The sequence below is a fragment of the Staurois parvus genome, unplaced genomic scaffold (genome assembly GCF_062004578.1).
Source record: "Staurois parvus isolate SC_StPar_1 unplaced genomic scaffold, SC_StPar_1.0 ptg000316l, whole genome shotgun sequence".
Classification (NCBI taxonomy): domain Eukaryota; kingdom Metazoa; phylum Chordata; class Amphibia; order Anura; family Ranidae; genus Staurois; species Staurois parvus.
This window is the reverse complement of record NW_028318112.1, coordinates 3,880,453-3,898,640: the sequence shown is the minus strand read 5'-3', so window position 1 is coordinate 3,898,640 and position 18,188 is coordinate 3,880,453. Positions and strand designations below refer to the sequence as shown.

Sequence of the window (18,188 nt, the reverse complement as noted above, 5' to 3'; positions counted from 1 at the left end):
GACCTCAGGTTTGGCAAATCCAAAGGTATGCTAGACAAATCCTCCCACTATGCTAAAGGCCCTCTCATAAAGCTCTGTTGTAGCAGTCCAGTGCTACAGATGAGCTGAAACGAGATCCAAAAGGTCCCCAAAGTCCTATCTGCCACCCCCCCCCCCCCCCCCCGTGTATTGTGGGGGAGCTGTGTGCTGCTTTTTTGCCTTGTTTTTTTTTTTTCTTTTTATAAGGAGTTGGCAATGTAATTTTCTTTGCCAGAAATTTAAACTCCATTCATTTGAAAGGACTCCCGTGCCTCGGGACACGCAGGGAAGAAGTCCCTGCACTTCTTTTGAAAACGCAGCCCACATGGGAACCTCGGTTCCCAGTACGGTTGCGATTTCCAGTGCGGGCGGCGTGCCATTAGAATTAATGGCACCCGCCTGTGGGTCTGCATTTGTCTGTGTGAGTGGTGCGGCTGCCTGCATTTTAGTGCGGAACCGCAGCTGCACTACCTGCACATATGTGAACCTAGCCTTAGGGAAATAAGCCATGGAGGCATATTGGTTGGCAAAGGGGGCTGTCACCACACTTACCATTGTTGCTTGTAGGTAAGTTAAGGTTGGGCCCACTCTTGTGTCCCACTTAAGTCTGTGACCCCTTTAAATCCTTCCAGGAAGGAGAATGAGTTCATTTCCTTCCTGGCAAGATCTCTTAAATGGTGTGGGAGGAGTATAGAAAGAGATTAGGTTGCTTGCCATGGGAAGGAGAGCCATGAGGGGGAGCAATGTCTGAAAGCCGAGACTTAACTCTTTCCTTTCCTCTGGAGATCGGCACAAGGGATACATCACCAACCCCATGGAACTAACAACTGCTTTTTGGAGAAAACATTTTCTTTTGAACTGTGTTGGGCCCAATGCCTGAGTGAATGTTGTTATACTGTGATTTTGCAGTAAAGGAGACGTTTACCTGCATGCAGCCAGTGTTATCACTGGGCTGCCAAGCCTTGGGAGAAGTTGGGCCAGCGTCTGGTTACCCCTAGAAGTGAGGGGGTACAGACGCGCAACCAGGAGTGTGGGCAGAGCCCCTACCCCACAGTTAACTACCCCAACTAATTATATTATTTCTGCACTGGTTTTATGATACTCTGGGGTTGATTTACTAGGCAAGGCAAATAGCTGTTCCCCATGTAAATGAAGCTGCAATCTGCAAAGGAATTTTCCCCATAGCTTAGTGAACGTGATGCAATGTCACTTTGCAAAGAATAGCCAATCACAAGCCAGGGAAATAAAAGAACAGCATTTTCGCTTGCACATTGAATGACAGAAGTCATCAGAACTTTTCTACCAATGCTAGGCAGATAAGTTATCATCAAGATAAATAGAAACTTGGCCAGTTTGGAACACTAATTGACAAGGTAATTTTTGGGCTTCAGAAACAATCACTTATATAATATAAGAAACCTCTGTCCCCCCCCCCCCCCCATCAGCAGTGCTAGACAGACGAGTCGCTGTTGAGCAAAACAGATATTTGGTTGATTTGAAACGTTGTTTGGCAATTTTTGGGCTTTAGAAACAAGTACTTGTAAATAAATCTTTCATCCAATGAGGATTTGCTTTCAGATGATCTGAATCACATCTCACCAATAGAAAAAATGGAAGTACTGCATATTATAGGAGTAACTTTTACTTGCAGAATGATAACACTCCATTAACACCATTTAAAAAAAACACATTTTCACTTAGGCAATGTGTGAGTTTTTCTAAGAAAACCAGTGGGTAAAGGGACTAAACTAACTACACACAGCATTTGGTAAAAAAATTAATTATAATCAGAGCCATGTAATTGCTGGCTAGTTAAACATTAAATTACTGTAACGCACAATAATATACAGTATGCTTAAAATATTTATACCGATTCACTTTTCTGCTTGTCTTTCATCACCGTTACAATGTTAATGTAATTAATGAATAGGCTCTATAACACAAAGAATGTTAGGTATTGATTTTGTAACACAGGGAAAGATTTGCAAAGCTAAATACCGTATATTTTGCCAGGGAAAATTGAGATATTTCATTAATGTAACACTCCAGGACAAAATGAACCATTAGAACTTAGGAAGGGTTTCTGCTATTTAGTGCTATATGTGTTGTATTTGGCAATAGTCACAACATCAAAGCCTAATTATCAAAATGTACAGGTACACATAAAAATGTGTTATTGTAATAACAATAGCAGCATACATTTGTTGGACATAAATCAGGAATCACCATTGCACATTTGCAACATATTTGCCAACACATTCTAGCACCTACGGTATTCTTCAGTTTAAAAGTATGGACTTTACCAAACCACACTTCAGTACTATCATACATCAAGCTAAATGCTATACTCTTCAATATACAGTATGCAACATTTGAAGCCTAAACCTTTATGATAGTTAGTTTTACCTTTTTTAAAATATGTTATTGAAGCATGGGCAACAGACTACTCATGAACCACCCCACCTCCATTCTTTGTAGGTATCATACTAGTTCATAATGCCTAATATTTCTTACATGCTCACTTTTGTCAACCAAAATGCTGCTAAACAATAATGCAAAAATGCTAAAAAATGTGGAAAAACTTGCGTTTTTAATGTGACTTTATACAGCTAACACTACTGGCATTTTTTAAAATGACCAGTGGGCATGAGGACTATGCAAGTAAGAGGGAGGCAAAGCATATTTTCCTCTATTATATTCATATTATCTTTCTTTGCAGTCATCCTTTAGATTCACATTTGAGTTAATTTTATCTATAACTAGTTGCACATTATAAACACTTGATATATACATTTATTCACATTTTTTCATATACAGCCATAAGCTAATACACTTTTAACTTTTTGTACACACATAGTGTATTGGTTGCCCTGGAATACTTTTGGAATACTGGATAACAATGAACTAAATGTATTGTCAATGGTAGTGTTAGAAGAGAAAAACAAGAGGAAGGAAAAGAAAGGAGGAAGGAAAAGAAAGGGGGAAGGAATGTTTTGTTTTGTCCCTGTTGTTTTATGTGTATATATATATATATATATATATATATATATATTGTGGGGGTTCGCTCAGGTGGGGATCACCTGACCTGGGAAAAGGGTAGTCCAGATGGCAGGTCTTTCTTAAAAATCTGACTTTAGCCAGTTTTTTTTAAAAGGTTGAATACATCATAAACAAAACAGAACAGAAAATAAACCCGCTCCATCCAGGCACTAACTAAACAGAGGAGATTTCTATTTCACAGGTGAAGGGCTTCTCCCTGTCAACAACAAAACAAAACGCTGTGCAAACATTTTCCTTTCTTGTACAATGCAAACTCTTTTATCCACAACTCTCTCAGGTGTGGTTCCCTGAGTCCCAGGCCAAGAGCAACTTTATTACTTTATTTATACCACCTGCTGGTGGTCATCAGTGGACCATAAAATCCTAAAATCCGGTCCGCAACCGACTGTGCCAAAGTGGCCTGTAAAACCCGGACTGGACTACTCCACCTTAGTCTCCCAGATATGAACGCATGCAAGGTGACACATAGGGGTTTATTTACTAAAGTTGGAGAGTCCAAAATCAGACTCCCTTCTGCATAGAAACCAATCAGCTTCCAGGTTTCATTGCCAAAGCTTCATTGAACAAGCTGAGGTTAGAAGCTGATTGGTTTCTATGCAGAAGGGAGTCTGATTTTGGACTCTCCAGCTTTAGTAAATAAACCCCACAGCGTCCATAAATCACCTCGACTTTCATAATGTCACTATATATATATATATATATACACACATACAGTTGTGTCCAAAATTATTCAACCCCCACTGAAATTGAGTGTTTTGGCCAGTTTGACATTGCTTTTGATCATTCAGTCATCTTGCTTACATTTACATTAAAGAGGCACTTGTAGGTCAGACAAATATAACATAACAGTTATAATGAAATAACCACAAATGTCTTTTCTGTGCTCACAGCATTATCAGTTTTATTCAACCCCCAAGTGACATTCAATCTTAGTACTTAGTACAGCATCCTTTTACAGTTATAACAGCTTTTAAACGTGAAGCATAGCTTGACACAAGTGTCTTGCAGCGATCTACGGGTATCTTCGCCCATTCTTCATGGGCAAAGGCCTCCAGTTCAGTCACATTCTTAGGCTTGCGCACTGCAACTGCTTTCTTTAAGTCCCACCAGAGGTTCTCAATCGGATTTAAGTCTGGTGACTGCGATGGCCACTCCAAAATGTTCCAGCCTTTCCTCTGCAACCATGCTCTAGTGGACTTGGAGGTATGCTTGGGATCATTGTCCTGTTGAAAGGTCCAACGTCTCCCAAGCCTCAGGTGTGTGACGGACTGCATCACGTTTCCATCCAATATCTCCTGGTACTGAAGAGAATTCATGGTACCTTGCACACGCTGAAGCTTCCCTGTACCTGCAGAAGCAAAACAGCCCCAAAGCATGATTGACCCTCCACCATGCTTCACAGTAGGCAAGGTGTTCTTTTCATCATAGGCCTTGTTCTTCCTCCTCCAAACATAGCGTTGATCCATGGGCCCAAACAGTTCTAATTTTGTTTCATCAGTCCACAGAACACTATCCCACAACTTTTGTGGTTTGTCCACATGGCTTTTGGCATACTGCAGTCGACTCTTCTTATTCTTTGGAGACAGCAAGGGGGTACGCCTGGGAGTTCTGGCACGGAGGCCTTCATTACGCAGTGTGCGTCTTATTGTCTGGGCTGAAACTTCTGTACCCACATCTGACAAATCTTTTCTCAGTTCCTCAGCAGTCACACGGGGACTTCTCTCCACTCTACGCTTCAGGTAGCGCACAGCAGTCGAAGTCAGCATCTTCTTTCTGCCACGACCAGGTAGCGTTTCAACAGTGCCCTTTGCCTTGAATTTGCGAATGATGCTTCCTAAGGTGTCTCTTGGTATGTTTAACATCTTTGCAATCTTCTTATAGCCATTGCCCTTCCTGTGAAGAGAAATCACCTCTTCTCTTGTCTTCCTGGACCATTCTCTTGCCTTCACCATGTTTGTAACCACACCAGTAAATGTCTAGAAGGAGCTGAGTATCACAGTCATTTTAAAGCTGCCTAATTGGTGCTTATTATGCTTGATTGCTGCTCGGTGACATCCACAGGTGTTTTCAATACCTGATGGAAAGCACCTGTATGAACCTCTGTTCTTCAGAGTGGTAGTCTTTAAGGGGTTGAATAATTGTGGCAATGAAGAAACCACATAAGAACCATTTACTACTGTATTACATAAACAATTGATGTCATTTTAGTTGCATTTGGGTAGTTACAACGTCCTTGTAGGATTTGATTCTGAATACAATTCCAAATGTACACTATAGTCCCTAAACCCCTTTACAGCATTGGGGGTTGAATAATTTTGGACACAACTGTACATATATACATATATGTTTGTTATTGAAAAAGAGAATTTCAAAAATACAATCTGATTTTAAAAATAAAGAAAAGATATTCAAAGCCTTGAATATGCCAGTCAGTACTGTTCAATTACTTTTTAAGAAGTAGAAAATTTGGGGATCTCTTGATAGCATGCCAAGGTCAGGTAGACCAAGAAAGATTGTAGCTACAACTGTCAAAATAATTTTTTGGGATACAAAGAAAAACCCACAGGTAACCTCAGGAGAAATATAGGCTGCTCTGGAAAAGATGGTGTGGTTGTTTTAAGGAACACAATACGACAATACTTAAACAAAAACAAGCTTCATGGTCGAGTTGCCAGAAGGAAGCTTTACTGCACAAATGCCACAAAAAACCCAGTTACAATATGCCTGACAGCACCTTGACACACTAAATAGTTTCTGGCACATTGTAATCTGGAGTGACAAGGCCAAAATAGAGCTTTGTGGTCACAACCATATGTGCTATGTTTGGAGAGGTGTCAACAATGGCAAGAATACCATCCCCACTGTAAAGCATGGTAATAGCTCACTGATGTTTTGGGGGTGTGTGAGTTCTAAAGGCATGAGGAATCTTGTGAAAATTGATGGCAAGATGAATGTACCATGTAAACTTCAAAACCAAATCAACCCCCAAATGTTATTATATTATAAATGCAATGTGTGTATGCTATAAATACATCCACATGTTGCACAAGATATCACTTCCTACCCAGGAAGTCCAAAATCAAACCAACGTTGCTCAGCTTCCAAACTTAGTCAACGTCCTCAATTTATAACAGCAATTAATATCCCATTTCATGGGTTTCCACCATGGCTTGCTAGGTGCTCAATTTCTAGATCTTCAAAGTGATATCATCCTCTTCCTCTTTATCCCTCAAAAAATATATAAAAACCGCACATAGTGCATTACCTCTTTCACATAAATATTAACTTTACTAAATTATACTCACATGAAAGTGCTCAAAAAGTGCCAAAAAGTTCACCAAATGTGAACATGTGTTATCCATAATTCTTACTCTTACCCTCTAAACATAAGTTGCTTGCTTTGTAAAGGGATTTTCAACACGTGAATTCTTCCTCCAGTAATCTTCCTCGTGAATGATAACTCTCCAAGAAATTTAAAATTCATATAGTGTAGTATTATTAACAAGTTAATTTCATATAGAGCCACCCTTTATCCCAAACTAGTGACCACCGATTTATGTGAAACAATAAGGTGATCCACCACCTCACAGCTCATGCACCTTACCGGTCTGCGTAAGAATAAAGCTTTGAGTAAATACAGTAGACTCCTCTTGGCAATTCAAACCAACATCACTCTTGCCACTTCCATCACAATGCCAGTATGCAAATCAAAACAGAATAGCTACCATTGCCTAGCAAACCAAAATAATTGAATGGATTGAATGTAAAAACCGCTTACACGTATGAGATGTACATCGGCGTTGGTATATAATTCCTTGGAACAGACCTCAACCAAAATGGCCACCGCTAAACTTACGGATGGCATCTGACGTCACTGACGTGTTTCATCATTACGACTTTGTCAAAGGATGCGTCCATCAGATGTGTGGCCAGCTTATATGCAGTGTCCACCCACCCTCTCATAAGTACAAATCGCCATCTTATTAGAGGGCTAATTCGCTAAGATTGGTAATAAACTGCCCATCACATCTCAAAGCAAATGGACTAATACAATAAAATACCATAAAACAAAATATAAATTAAAATCCGAGCCTTAAGATTTGCGTTAAGGGTCTTCAAAACCCCCCAAGGAAGGGGATTTATATGAATGTTTATACATACGATCTACTGACATCTAGTGGTGAATGTATAAAGTTCTACCTAAGCATAATTAATCCCTATATGGGATGGAGAAATAAGTGCGAGTGAACATAATATTAAAATATAATAAAATAAAATAAGATAAAATACTGAATACTAATACTGAATCTCCTTTCAATTAGCAAAATTAATCATTCTCCTAAGAGCTACAAATGGATAAACTCCTTCCTCCCTCCAGATGGAGTGAATAATATGTGAGAATAGACATAGCCCTTAAACTAAATATAATATTGTACCTAACATACATACATATATTATTATTTCTTCTCTAATACCTCAATATATTACAGACTATCGAGCCCATCCTAAACCAAATATAACCTTCCATTTTTTGTGCTGAGTATAAGTAGGGACCCACAATTGGTCTCCTTCTAATCCTATCTACAAGGGAAAAGGGTGAAAATTACGGACAACAATAGAGGGGAGATTATGTCCCATATCAACATAAGTAAACCAATCTACCCATATGTCAACCTTTACTCTAACAGGGCCTCTTACAATTAGGTGTTGGAAATGAAACAATACAGGTCTAATTCAGCATAGACACGATAGTCTGTAATATATCAAGGTATTCGAGAAGTAATAATATATGCATGTATGTTAGGTACAATATTATATTTAGTTTAGGGGCTATGCCTATTCTCACATATTATTCACTCCATCTGGAGGGAATGAGGAGTTATTATGATGATTAATTTCCCTAATTGAAAGGAGATTCAGTATTAGAGATTTTAGGGATTTTATCTTATTTTATTGTAATATTATGTTCACTCTCACTTATTTCTCCATCCCATATAGGGATTAATTATGCTTAGGTAGAATTGTATACATTCACCACTAGATGTCAGTAGATTGTATGTATAAATATTCATATAAGTCCCATTCCTTGGGGGTTTTGAAGACCCTTAATACAAATTTTAAGGCTCAGATTTTAATATATATTTAGTTTTATGGTATTTTATTGTATTAGTCCATTTGCTTTGAGATGTGATGGGCAGTTTATTACTAGTCTCAACGCATTAGCACTCTAATAAGATGGAGATTTGTACTTATGAGAGGGCGGGTGGTCACTGCATATAAGCCGGCCGCACGTCTGATGAACACATCCTTTGACAAAGTCGTAATGATGAAACGTGTCAGTAAGTGACGTCAGACGCCAACCGGAAGTTTAGCAGTGCCCATTTTGGTTGAGATCCCTTCCAAGGAATTGTATACCAACGCTGATGTACAGCTCATATGTCTAAGCGATTTTTACATTCAATACATTCAATTGTTTTGGTTTGCTATGTGATGGTTGCCTCTTCTGTTTTGGTTTGTATACTGGCATTGTGATGGAAGTGGCAAGAGTGATGTTGGCTTGAATTGTCAGGAGTCTATGTACTCAAGGCTTTATTCTTATGCAGTCCGGTAAGGTGCATGAGCTGTGAGGTGGTGGATCACCTTATTGTTTCACATAAATCGGTGGTCACTAGTTTGGGATAAAGGATGCACCGAGTGTCATTATATGAAATTAATTTGTTAATAATACTACACTATTGAATTTAAAATTTCTTGGAGGGTTATTATCATTCATGAGGAAGATTACTGGAGGAAGAATTCACGTGTTGTAAATCCCTTTACAAAGCAAGCAACTTATGTTCACATTTGGTGAACTTTTTGGCGCTTTTTGAGCACTTTCGTGTGAGTGTAATTTAGTAAAGTTAATATTTACATGGTAGAGGTAATGCACTATGTGCGGTTTTTATATATTTTTTCAGGGATAAAGAGGAAGAGGATGACATCACTTTGAAGATCTAGAGATTGAGCACCTAGCAAGCCATGGTGGAAACCCATGAAATGGGATACTACCTGCTGTTATAAATTGAGGATGTTGACTAAGTTTGGACACTAAGCAACGGTTTAATTTAAAGATAAATGTAGCATTTTATCAGAAAATTACATTCTTCTGTGTGAAAGTTGCACATGGGACACTCTTGGACTTTTCAGCACGACAATGACCCTAAGCAAGACCAAGTTGTCCCTTCAGTGGTTAAAACAGAAAACCGTGAAGATTCTGGAGTGACCACCACAGTAGCTTGACCCTAAAATTATCAAGTCACTCTGAAGAAATCCTAAAATGAGCTATTCATGGAAGTTGACCAAAGACTTTGCATGACCTGGAGGCATTTTTCCAAGATGAATGTACAGCTATGCAACCTGCAAGAATTTGAGGCCACATATACAACTATTACAAAAGATTGCACGCTGTCATTGATGCTAAAGGGGGCAATACACAGTATTCAGAACTAAGGACATGTACATTTTAGAACACTTGTTGCCATGTTTTGTTTTATAATTGTGCCATTCTGTCATGACTTACAGTTGAATATGAATCCTATAAGAAATAAAAGAAAGGTGTTTTACCTGTTCACTCATGTTTTCTTTACAAACGGTATATTACTAATTTTCCAAGGGTATGCAAACTTTTAAGCGCAACTGTACATAGGGGACTTTTGTTTCCCTTTGTGATAAAAATTATATTAACAGTGATAAAAATAAAGTTAAGTGAAAAAAGTGTAAGAAAAAATAGCATTTAAACCCTACCAAAAATGTCACAAATTTAAAAGCAGTAATCAGGGGCGCTTTCATAATCGGCAATTGTGCAATAATTCTATGGCCATTATTCACAGTTAATGCTGAACTGATGACCTGCAGGGGTACTATAATCTGTTGTCATTTCACAGGCACGCACAACTTAGAGGCTTGTTAATTTTTGGCTTTTATTTACCCAGGGCAACCTCATCTTTTATATTTTAGCAAAAAATGTGGTAATATATTGAGTATAATATATAAAAGTGTAACCAAATATATCAATAAAATCAATAACTCAATAAGAACAATTAATATCCCCTCCAAAATCAATAAATACATAAAAAGTTCCAATGTATATTCAATAAATAGGATAAAGGTGACTCTGGTGCTCTGGTAACTCTGGACCCGGTATCAGTGCAATAGTGGTGAAGGTAATGCGCACTCACCAGACGTGCAAGTAAAATGTGCCTTATGTAATTAATCCAGATGTCATCAGATAAGGAAGGATCACGAACTAGAAGGTCTTCCCTCTAAGGGATGGTGGGTCATCAGACAGGATACTATGGGATTGATACAGGTGGTCCTCGTCCTCAAGGGCTCCCCCTTTCAAGAACCTGATGTTGCTCCCTGGGTATGTAGATATCCACTATAGGTATGGTGATTCGTCCTGGAGCAGCGGGTCTGTGAATTTAGAGAGCTCCCCCAGGGGGTAGGAACAAGGATACTCCCATAGTGTAGTAAGTATTAAACAATTTTATTGCGACAAGATGCATCATAGGGTAAAAACAGCAGATAGCAATCGATCAAGACTAACTATCTGATTATCAAAGATGGCCGCCGAAGCTCCACGTTGCTCCGGCGGCGTTATGTCACGGCGTGATGTGGCTTCCTCCTAACGCGTATAGTGCTCAAACACGTCCTCAGAGGGGGGTCGCCAATCACACCGCGTCGTCCGCCGTTTATATTTATAGAGAAATCGGCACATGCGCATTAGGCAGCCGCCATATTGGAGAAGAACAAACTGTACTGCGCACGCACGAGAGCTCGGGCGCCATTTTACGTTTGTTTTCTCATATATAAGGACAGAGCAGGCAAGTGTCTGAGTGTCTGGATCCTTTAAATTATATGCGGCAAACATGAAACTCCAAATGACATTATCTAGGGTACTGAGGAAATAAGAAAGTGAACCTATATACCCCTGAGATGGTCTATATATATAAATAAACCATAAATACAGTTAATGTATAATAAATTCAGTATAACACTTATTGGACAACAGTGCCTAATGCGCATGAGCAAACTAACCAGGGCTCTTGATTATAAGAATCCTGGTGAAATACATGTCCAGGTACATAAGGGTATTAATAAAACATTGCAATCTCATTATTTGGAATGTGCTCAACATAATCATAGAAATCTAATGGTATATATAACTAAATACATTATTATACATATAATTCATATACCGAGACAGTAAAAAATAAAATATTGAAATTAAAATAAAACAGCACAATAAAAATAGTAGTCAAAAATTAATCATTCAAAAAAATTGTATATAAAAATAGTAGATCATTAAAAGAACCCCAGTATAGAATAGAATAGTTAAAAACGCATACGCAATGGATCAGGCTATAGACAATAATATATATATATATATATATATATATATATATAAAATAGGTCTATACACTTAATTAAATAAGTGGATCGCCTCATATTATGAAAAGGGTAAGAATAAAAATAGGATAAAAAATGGCATAATGGTGGTACATAAAATCTCCTATAAAAAATACAGACACATAAGAACTTAGCTATTTTCAATAAAACAATTGATATCAACCTCAATGTTTAAGCCATTGGGGTGCAAGGTACGGAGCTCATGGATCCATCTCATTTCAAGTTGAAATACTGCCCTTCTTTTATGTATTCCCCTCCAGTGGGGTTTTATTAGATCAATACTGGTGAATTTTAAAGATGTTGGGCCTTTGTTGTGGACCTGCCTGTAGTGATTGGAAAGTGAATGCTCCTTATACATACGCTTAATATTATTTATGTGTTCTCTTTGTTTGTCCCTGAGTCGTCTGTAATTTACATGGACATTCAAGAAGGTAGATTACGAATTTGCTATTATATGTGACACATTTGTCAATGTTATAGGCTTTTCCAGTTACTTGTGATATAAACGAAGTTTGTTTATGCTTCCTACTACGTTCACATGTGCAAATCACGCACTTATTACATGCGTAATAGCCTTTCAAATCTTTAAAGAGAGATATATCTTCAGGTGGGTTGATCACATTCAGCGCTAAATAATGCCGCAGACTAGTATCTTTACGACATTTAATTTCTGTTTTTTCTGGCAGTATTTTTCTTAAGACCAGATCAGTTTTTAATATTTTCCAATTTTTATTAATAATATGATTAATTGCCCTATATTGGGTGGAATATGTAGTGATAAATGGGCAGATTTGACCTTTCTTCTCTTTCACTTTATCTTTTAATAGGTGTTCCCTGTTGAGTTGCGCTACTAGATTAATTGTTCTATCCAAATTGTCTGCACTGTATCCCTTTTCCATTAATCTATTTTTTAAAATTTGAGTCTGATTATAAAAAGTTTCTAGATCCATACAGTTCCCTCGTATTCTTGTGAATTGGCCTTTTGGTATGTTTGACAGCCACATAGGGTGGTGGCAACTATTCTTAGGTATGAAACCGTTACGGTCTGTCTATTTAAAAAATTACCTACTAATTTCTCTGCCATTATGATTTAAAAGTGTAAGGTATAAAAAATTAATTTCCTTAACATTATATGTATAAGTTAGGTCAATGTTTAGGTCGTTATCATTAAGAGTAGTAAAAACATTAATTAAGGCTTGTTCCTCACCATTCCAAAGCAAAAAAATATTGTCTATATACAGTGAGGAACAGAAGTATTTGGACATACCGCGATTTTGCAAGTTCTCCCACTTAGAAATCATGGAGGGGTCTGAAATTCACATTGTAGGTGCATTCCCACTCTGAGAGACAGAATTAAAAAAAAAATTCAGGAAATCACATTGTATGATTTTTAAAGAATGTATTTGTCTTGCACTGCTGAACATAAGTATTTGAACACCTGAGAAAATCAGTGTTAATATTTGGTACAGAAGCCTTTGTTTGCAATTACAGAGGTCAAATGTTTCCTGTAGTTCTTGACCAGGTTTGCACACACTGCAACAGGGATTTTGGCCCACTCCTCCACACAGATCTCCTCTAGATCTGTCAGGTTTCGGGGCTGTCGCTGAGCAACACAGAGTTTCAGCTCCCTCCAAAGATGTTCTCTTGGATTTTGGTCTGGAGACTGGCTAGGTCACTCCAGAACCTTGATATGCTTCTTACGGAGCCACTCCTTGGTTATCCTGGCTGTGTGCTTCGGGTTGTTGTCATGTTGGAAGACCCAGCCACGACCCATCTTCAATGCTCTGACTGAGGGAAGGAGGTTATTGCTCAAAATCTCACAATAAATGGCCCCATTCATCCTCTCTTTAATACAGTGCATTCGTCCTGTCCCCTTTGCAGAAAAGCACCCCCAAAGCATGATGTTACCGCCCCCATGCTTCACAGTAGGGATGGTGTTCTTGGGATGTAACTCATCCTTCTTTTTCCTCTAAACACGATGAGTGAAGTTTAGACCAAAAAGTTCTACTTTGGTCTCATCTCACCACATGACTTTCTCCCATGCCTCCTCTGGATCATCCAGATGGTCATTGGCAAACTTCAGATGGGCTTGGACATGTGATGAGCAGCGGAACCTTCCGTGCAATGCATGATTTGAAACCATGACGGCGTAGTGTTCTACCAAGAGTGACCTTTGAAGCTGTGGTCCCAGCTCTCTTCATGTCATTGACCAGCTCCTCCCTTGTAGTTCTGGGCTGATTCCTCACCTTTCTTATCATCAGTGATACCCCACGAGGTGAGATCTTGCCTGGAGCCCCAGTCTGAGGGAGACTGACAGTCGTCTTTAGCCTCTTCCATTTTCTAACAATTGCTCCAACAGTTGATCTATTTTCACCAAGCTGCTTGGTAATTGCCCTGTAGCCCTTTCCAGCCTTGTGGAGGTCCACAATTTTTTCTCTGGTGTCTTTTGACAGCTGTTTGGTCTTGCCCATGGTAGTAGTTGGCATCTGACTGACTGTGGGGTGGACAGGTGTCTTTAAAGAGCTCAGACAGGTGCTACTAAGTTAGATTAATTAGTGGAGTAGAGGTGGACTTTTTAAAGGCACAGTAACAGGTCTTTGAGAGCCAGAATTCTTGCTGTTTCTTAGATGTTCAAATACTTATGTTCAGCAGTGCAAGACAAATAAATTCTTTAAAAATCATACAATATGATTTCCTGATTTGTTTTTTTAAATTCTGTCTCTCAGAGTGGGAATGCATCTACAATGTGAATTTCAGACCCCTCCATGATTTCTAAGTGGGAGAACTTGCAAAATCGCAGGGTGTTCAAATACTTCTGTTCCTCACTGTATATATATATCGCCTGTAAAATGTGAGCTCAGGCCATTCTCTCAAGAAGATCAACATCTCCTCCCAGTGGGCCATAAACAGATTGGAGAGACTGGGGGAAAATTTAGCCGCCATTGCTACGCCGTTGATCTGCAAATAATATTTACGATCAAACCAAAAATAATTTTTATTGATGGCAAAATTTTATAAAATTAAGATGAAATCCACATGGGAGGGAGATAAAGTGCTATGTGTCCTCAGGTAATATTCCGCTGCTTCTAGTCTATCTTTAAGTGTATTATTGCTATACAGCGAGGAAACATAGGCGGTAACTAAAAAGGTATTAGGGGTGGTAGATATAGCCTTAATATCATTTAGAATTTGCTGTGTATCCCGTAAAAACGCAGGAGTCTGCGTCTTCAAGGGGCGGCCCCTTGACGTCGGAAGACGAAACGCGTAGGGCGGGGCTTAGTGGATGGGACGTCAGGATGCTCCTCGAGACTGTCGGCTGTGATCGCGGTGAGCGAGGCTCATCCTTGCTTTAGCTTTTTGAGACTAATATTGCTGTTATTGCTGGTGTCGGTTGGACACTTTTCTTGTGAGTGCATATTTAAGGCTACAATAAAAATTATCTTTGTTTTAATATACTGCACTATGATACTCTTATTTGATTCCCTGAGCATTTCCTAAGTTATGAAGGCATGATGACCACTTGCAGTTAAGGCTGTTCCATGTGCATCCTGACGTCCTTAGTGGATGGGACGTCAGGATGCTCCTCGAGACTGTCGGCTGTGATCGCGGTGAGCGAGGCTCATCCCTGCTTTAGCTTTTTGAGACTAATATTGCTGTTATTGCTGGTGTCGGTTGGACACTTTTCTTGTGAGTGCATATTTAAGGCTACAATAAAAATTATCTTTGTTTTAATATACTGCGCTGAGCGAACTATTGGCGCTTTATAAATACTGTATAATAATAATAATAATAATAATATACTGCACTATGATACTCTTATTTGATTCCCTGAGCATTTCCTAAGTTATGAAGGCATGATGACCACTTGCAGTTAAGGCTGTTCCATGTGTGCTGATTTGGCTGATTGCAGTCTATTGCTCCTGGATACTCCAACAGATCATCGCTCCCAGAGCAATTGCTATTTTTGCTGATTTATAATTTCATCAGCAAATAGCTCTGGTGAGTTTACCCATTTTGGTGGTGGATTTTGCTACACAGTGTTTTTTCTTGTATAAGAGATTTTTTAATCACTTATATTGGTGTTTGGACTTATATATAAATTACAGACATTTATAAATATATTTTTAATTTTATTTATGTATTTATCTGCATTTTCATGTGATTTGGTATTTAGCGCATTGCTTTATATATTTTTTTGTCACTTACCTTTTCTTTGGTTAGGTCTGCAGCTTTATATATAATTTATTGTCGCTGTGTCTATATATTTTACACTTAGTCTACAATCGCCTAAGCTCCCATCTCACCAACAACAACCTTCTCGACCCTTTACAGTCCGGCTTCCGCCCCCTACACTCCACTGAAACTGCCCTACTCAAACTCACCAATGACCTACTAACCACCAAAATCAATGGCCACTATACTATACTTCTACTACTTGACCTCTCTTCCCCCCAGCCCGTGCCCCCCGACTTCTCCATCAAGATCAACAACACTACCATCAGTCCCACCCCTCACACCAGGGTACTAGGTGTAATCCTAGACCCCAATCTGTCCTTTCAGCCCCAGGTCCAATCACTGACAAACTCATGTAGACTTCACCGCCGCAACATCTTCAAGATACAACCGTTCCTAACCTCGGAAACCACTAAGCAACTCATGCACTCCCTTATTATATCACGCCTTGACTACTGTAACTCCCTCCTCACTGGCCTACCTCATCGCAGGTTATCCCCACTCCAGTCCATCATGAATGCTGCTGCCAGACTCATTCACCTTACTAACTGCTCTGTATCTGCCACCCCTCTCTGCCAATCCCTCCACTGGCGTCCAGTTGCCCTGCGGGTAAAATTCAAAACACTAACACTGACGTACAAAGCCGTTCATAACACTGCCCCTAACTTCATCACCGAGCTTGTCTCTAAATACCACCCAAACCGTGCTCTCCGCTCCTCTCAAGACCTCCTACTCTCTAGCTCCCTTGTCTCCTCCTCCCATGCTCGTCTCTAGGATTTCTCACGGGCTTCACCCATCCTCTGGAACTCCCTACCCCAAGCTATCAGGCTATCACCTACCCTGCTCACTTTTAGGCGCACTCTGAAAACTCATCTCTTCAGGGAAGCCTACCCCGACCCCGGCTAACTACTGGAATCCCCTACTCCCCCAACCACTCCATCTCCCACAGCTAATTACCTCTTGTACCACTATCCCCTCCCTCCTAGATTGTAAGCTCCAAGGAGCAGGGCCCTCTAATCCCTCTTGTATTGAACTGTATTGTTACTGTACTGTCTCCCTCCATAATGTAGAGCGCTGAGCAAACTATTGGCGCTATATAAGTCCTGTATAATAATAATAAGAAAAGAAGGGCAGTATCTCAACTTGAAATGAGATGGATCCATGAGCTCCGTACCTTTCACCCCAATGGCTTAAACATTGAGGTTGATATCAATTGTTTTATTGAAAATAGCTGAGCTCTTATGTGTCTGTATTTTTTATAGGAGATTCTATGTACCACCATTATGCCATTTTCTACCCTATTTTTATTCTTACCTTTTTCATAATATGAGGCGATCCACTTATTTAATTAAGTGTATAGACCTATTTTATATATATATATATATATATATATATTATTGTCTATAGCCTGATCCATTGCGTATGCGTTTTTAACTATTCTATTCTATACTGGGGTTCTTTTAATGATCTACTATTTTTATATACAATTTTTTTGAATGATTAATTTTTGACTACTATTTTTATTGTGCTGTTTTATTTTAATTTCAATATTTTATTTTTTACTGTCTCGGTATATGAATTATATGTATAATAATGTATTTAGTTATATATACCATTAGATTTCTATGATTATGTTGAGCACATTCCAAATAATGAGATTGCAATGTTTTATTAATACCCTTATGTACCTGGACATGTATTTCACCAGGATTCTTAAAATCAAGAGCCCTGGTTAGTTTGCTCATGCGCATTAGGCACTGTTGTCCAATAAGTGTTATACTGAATTTATTATACATTAACTGTATTTATGGTTTATTTATATATATAGACCATCTCAGGGGTATATAGGTTCACTTTCTTATTTCCTCAGTACCCTAGATACTGTCATTTGGAGTTTCATGTTTGCCGCATATAATTTACAGGATCCAGACAGACACTTGCCTGCTCTGTCCTTATATATGAGAAAACGAACGTAAAATGGCGCCCGAGCTCTCGTGCGTGCGCAGTACAGTTTGTTCTTCTCCAATATGGCGGCTACCTAATGCGCATGTGCCGATTTCTCTATAAATATAAACGGCGGACGACGCGGTGTGATTGGCGACCCCCCTCTGAGGACATGTTTGAGCACTATACGCGTTAGGAGGAAGCCACATCACGCCGTGACATAACGCCGCCGGAGCAACGTGGAGCTTCGGCGGCCATCTAATCAGATAGTTAGTCTTGATCGATTGCTATCTGCTGTTTTTACCCTATGATGCATCTTATCGCAATAAAATTGTTTAATACTTACTACACTATGGGAGTATCCTTGTTCCTACCCCCTGGGGGAGCTCTCTAAATTCACAGACCCACTGCTCCAGGACGAATCACCATACCTATAGTGGATATCTACATACCCAGGGAGCAACATCAGGTTCTTGAAAGGGGGA

The 18,188-nt window shown here is 39.2% G+C and overlaps 1 protein-coding gene across 3 annotated transcripts in view; it reads right to left on the bottom strand.

Moving 5' to 3' along the window:
- CACNA1I (calcium voltage-gated channel subunit alpha1 I) overlaps positions 1-18,188 on the bottom strand; it is a 1,904,325-nt gene that overhangs the window by 621,249 nt on the left and 1,264,888 nt on the right. The gene's annotated exons all lie outside the window — the stretch shown is intronic.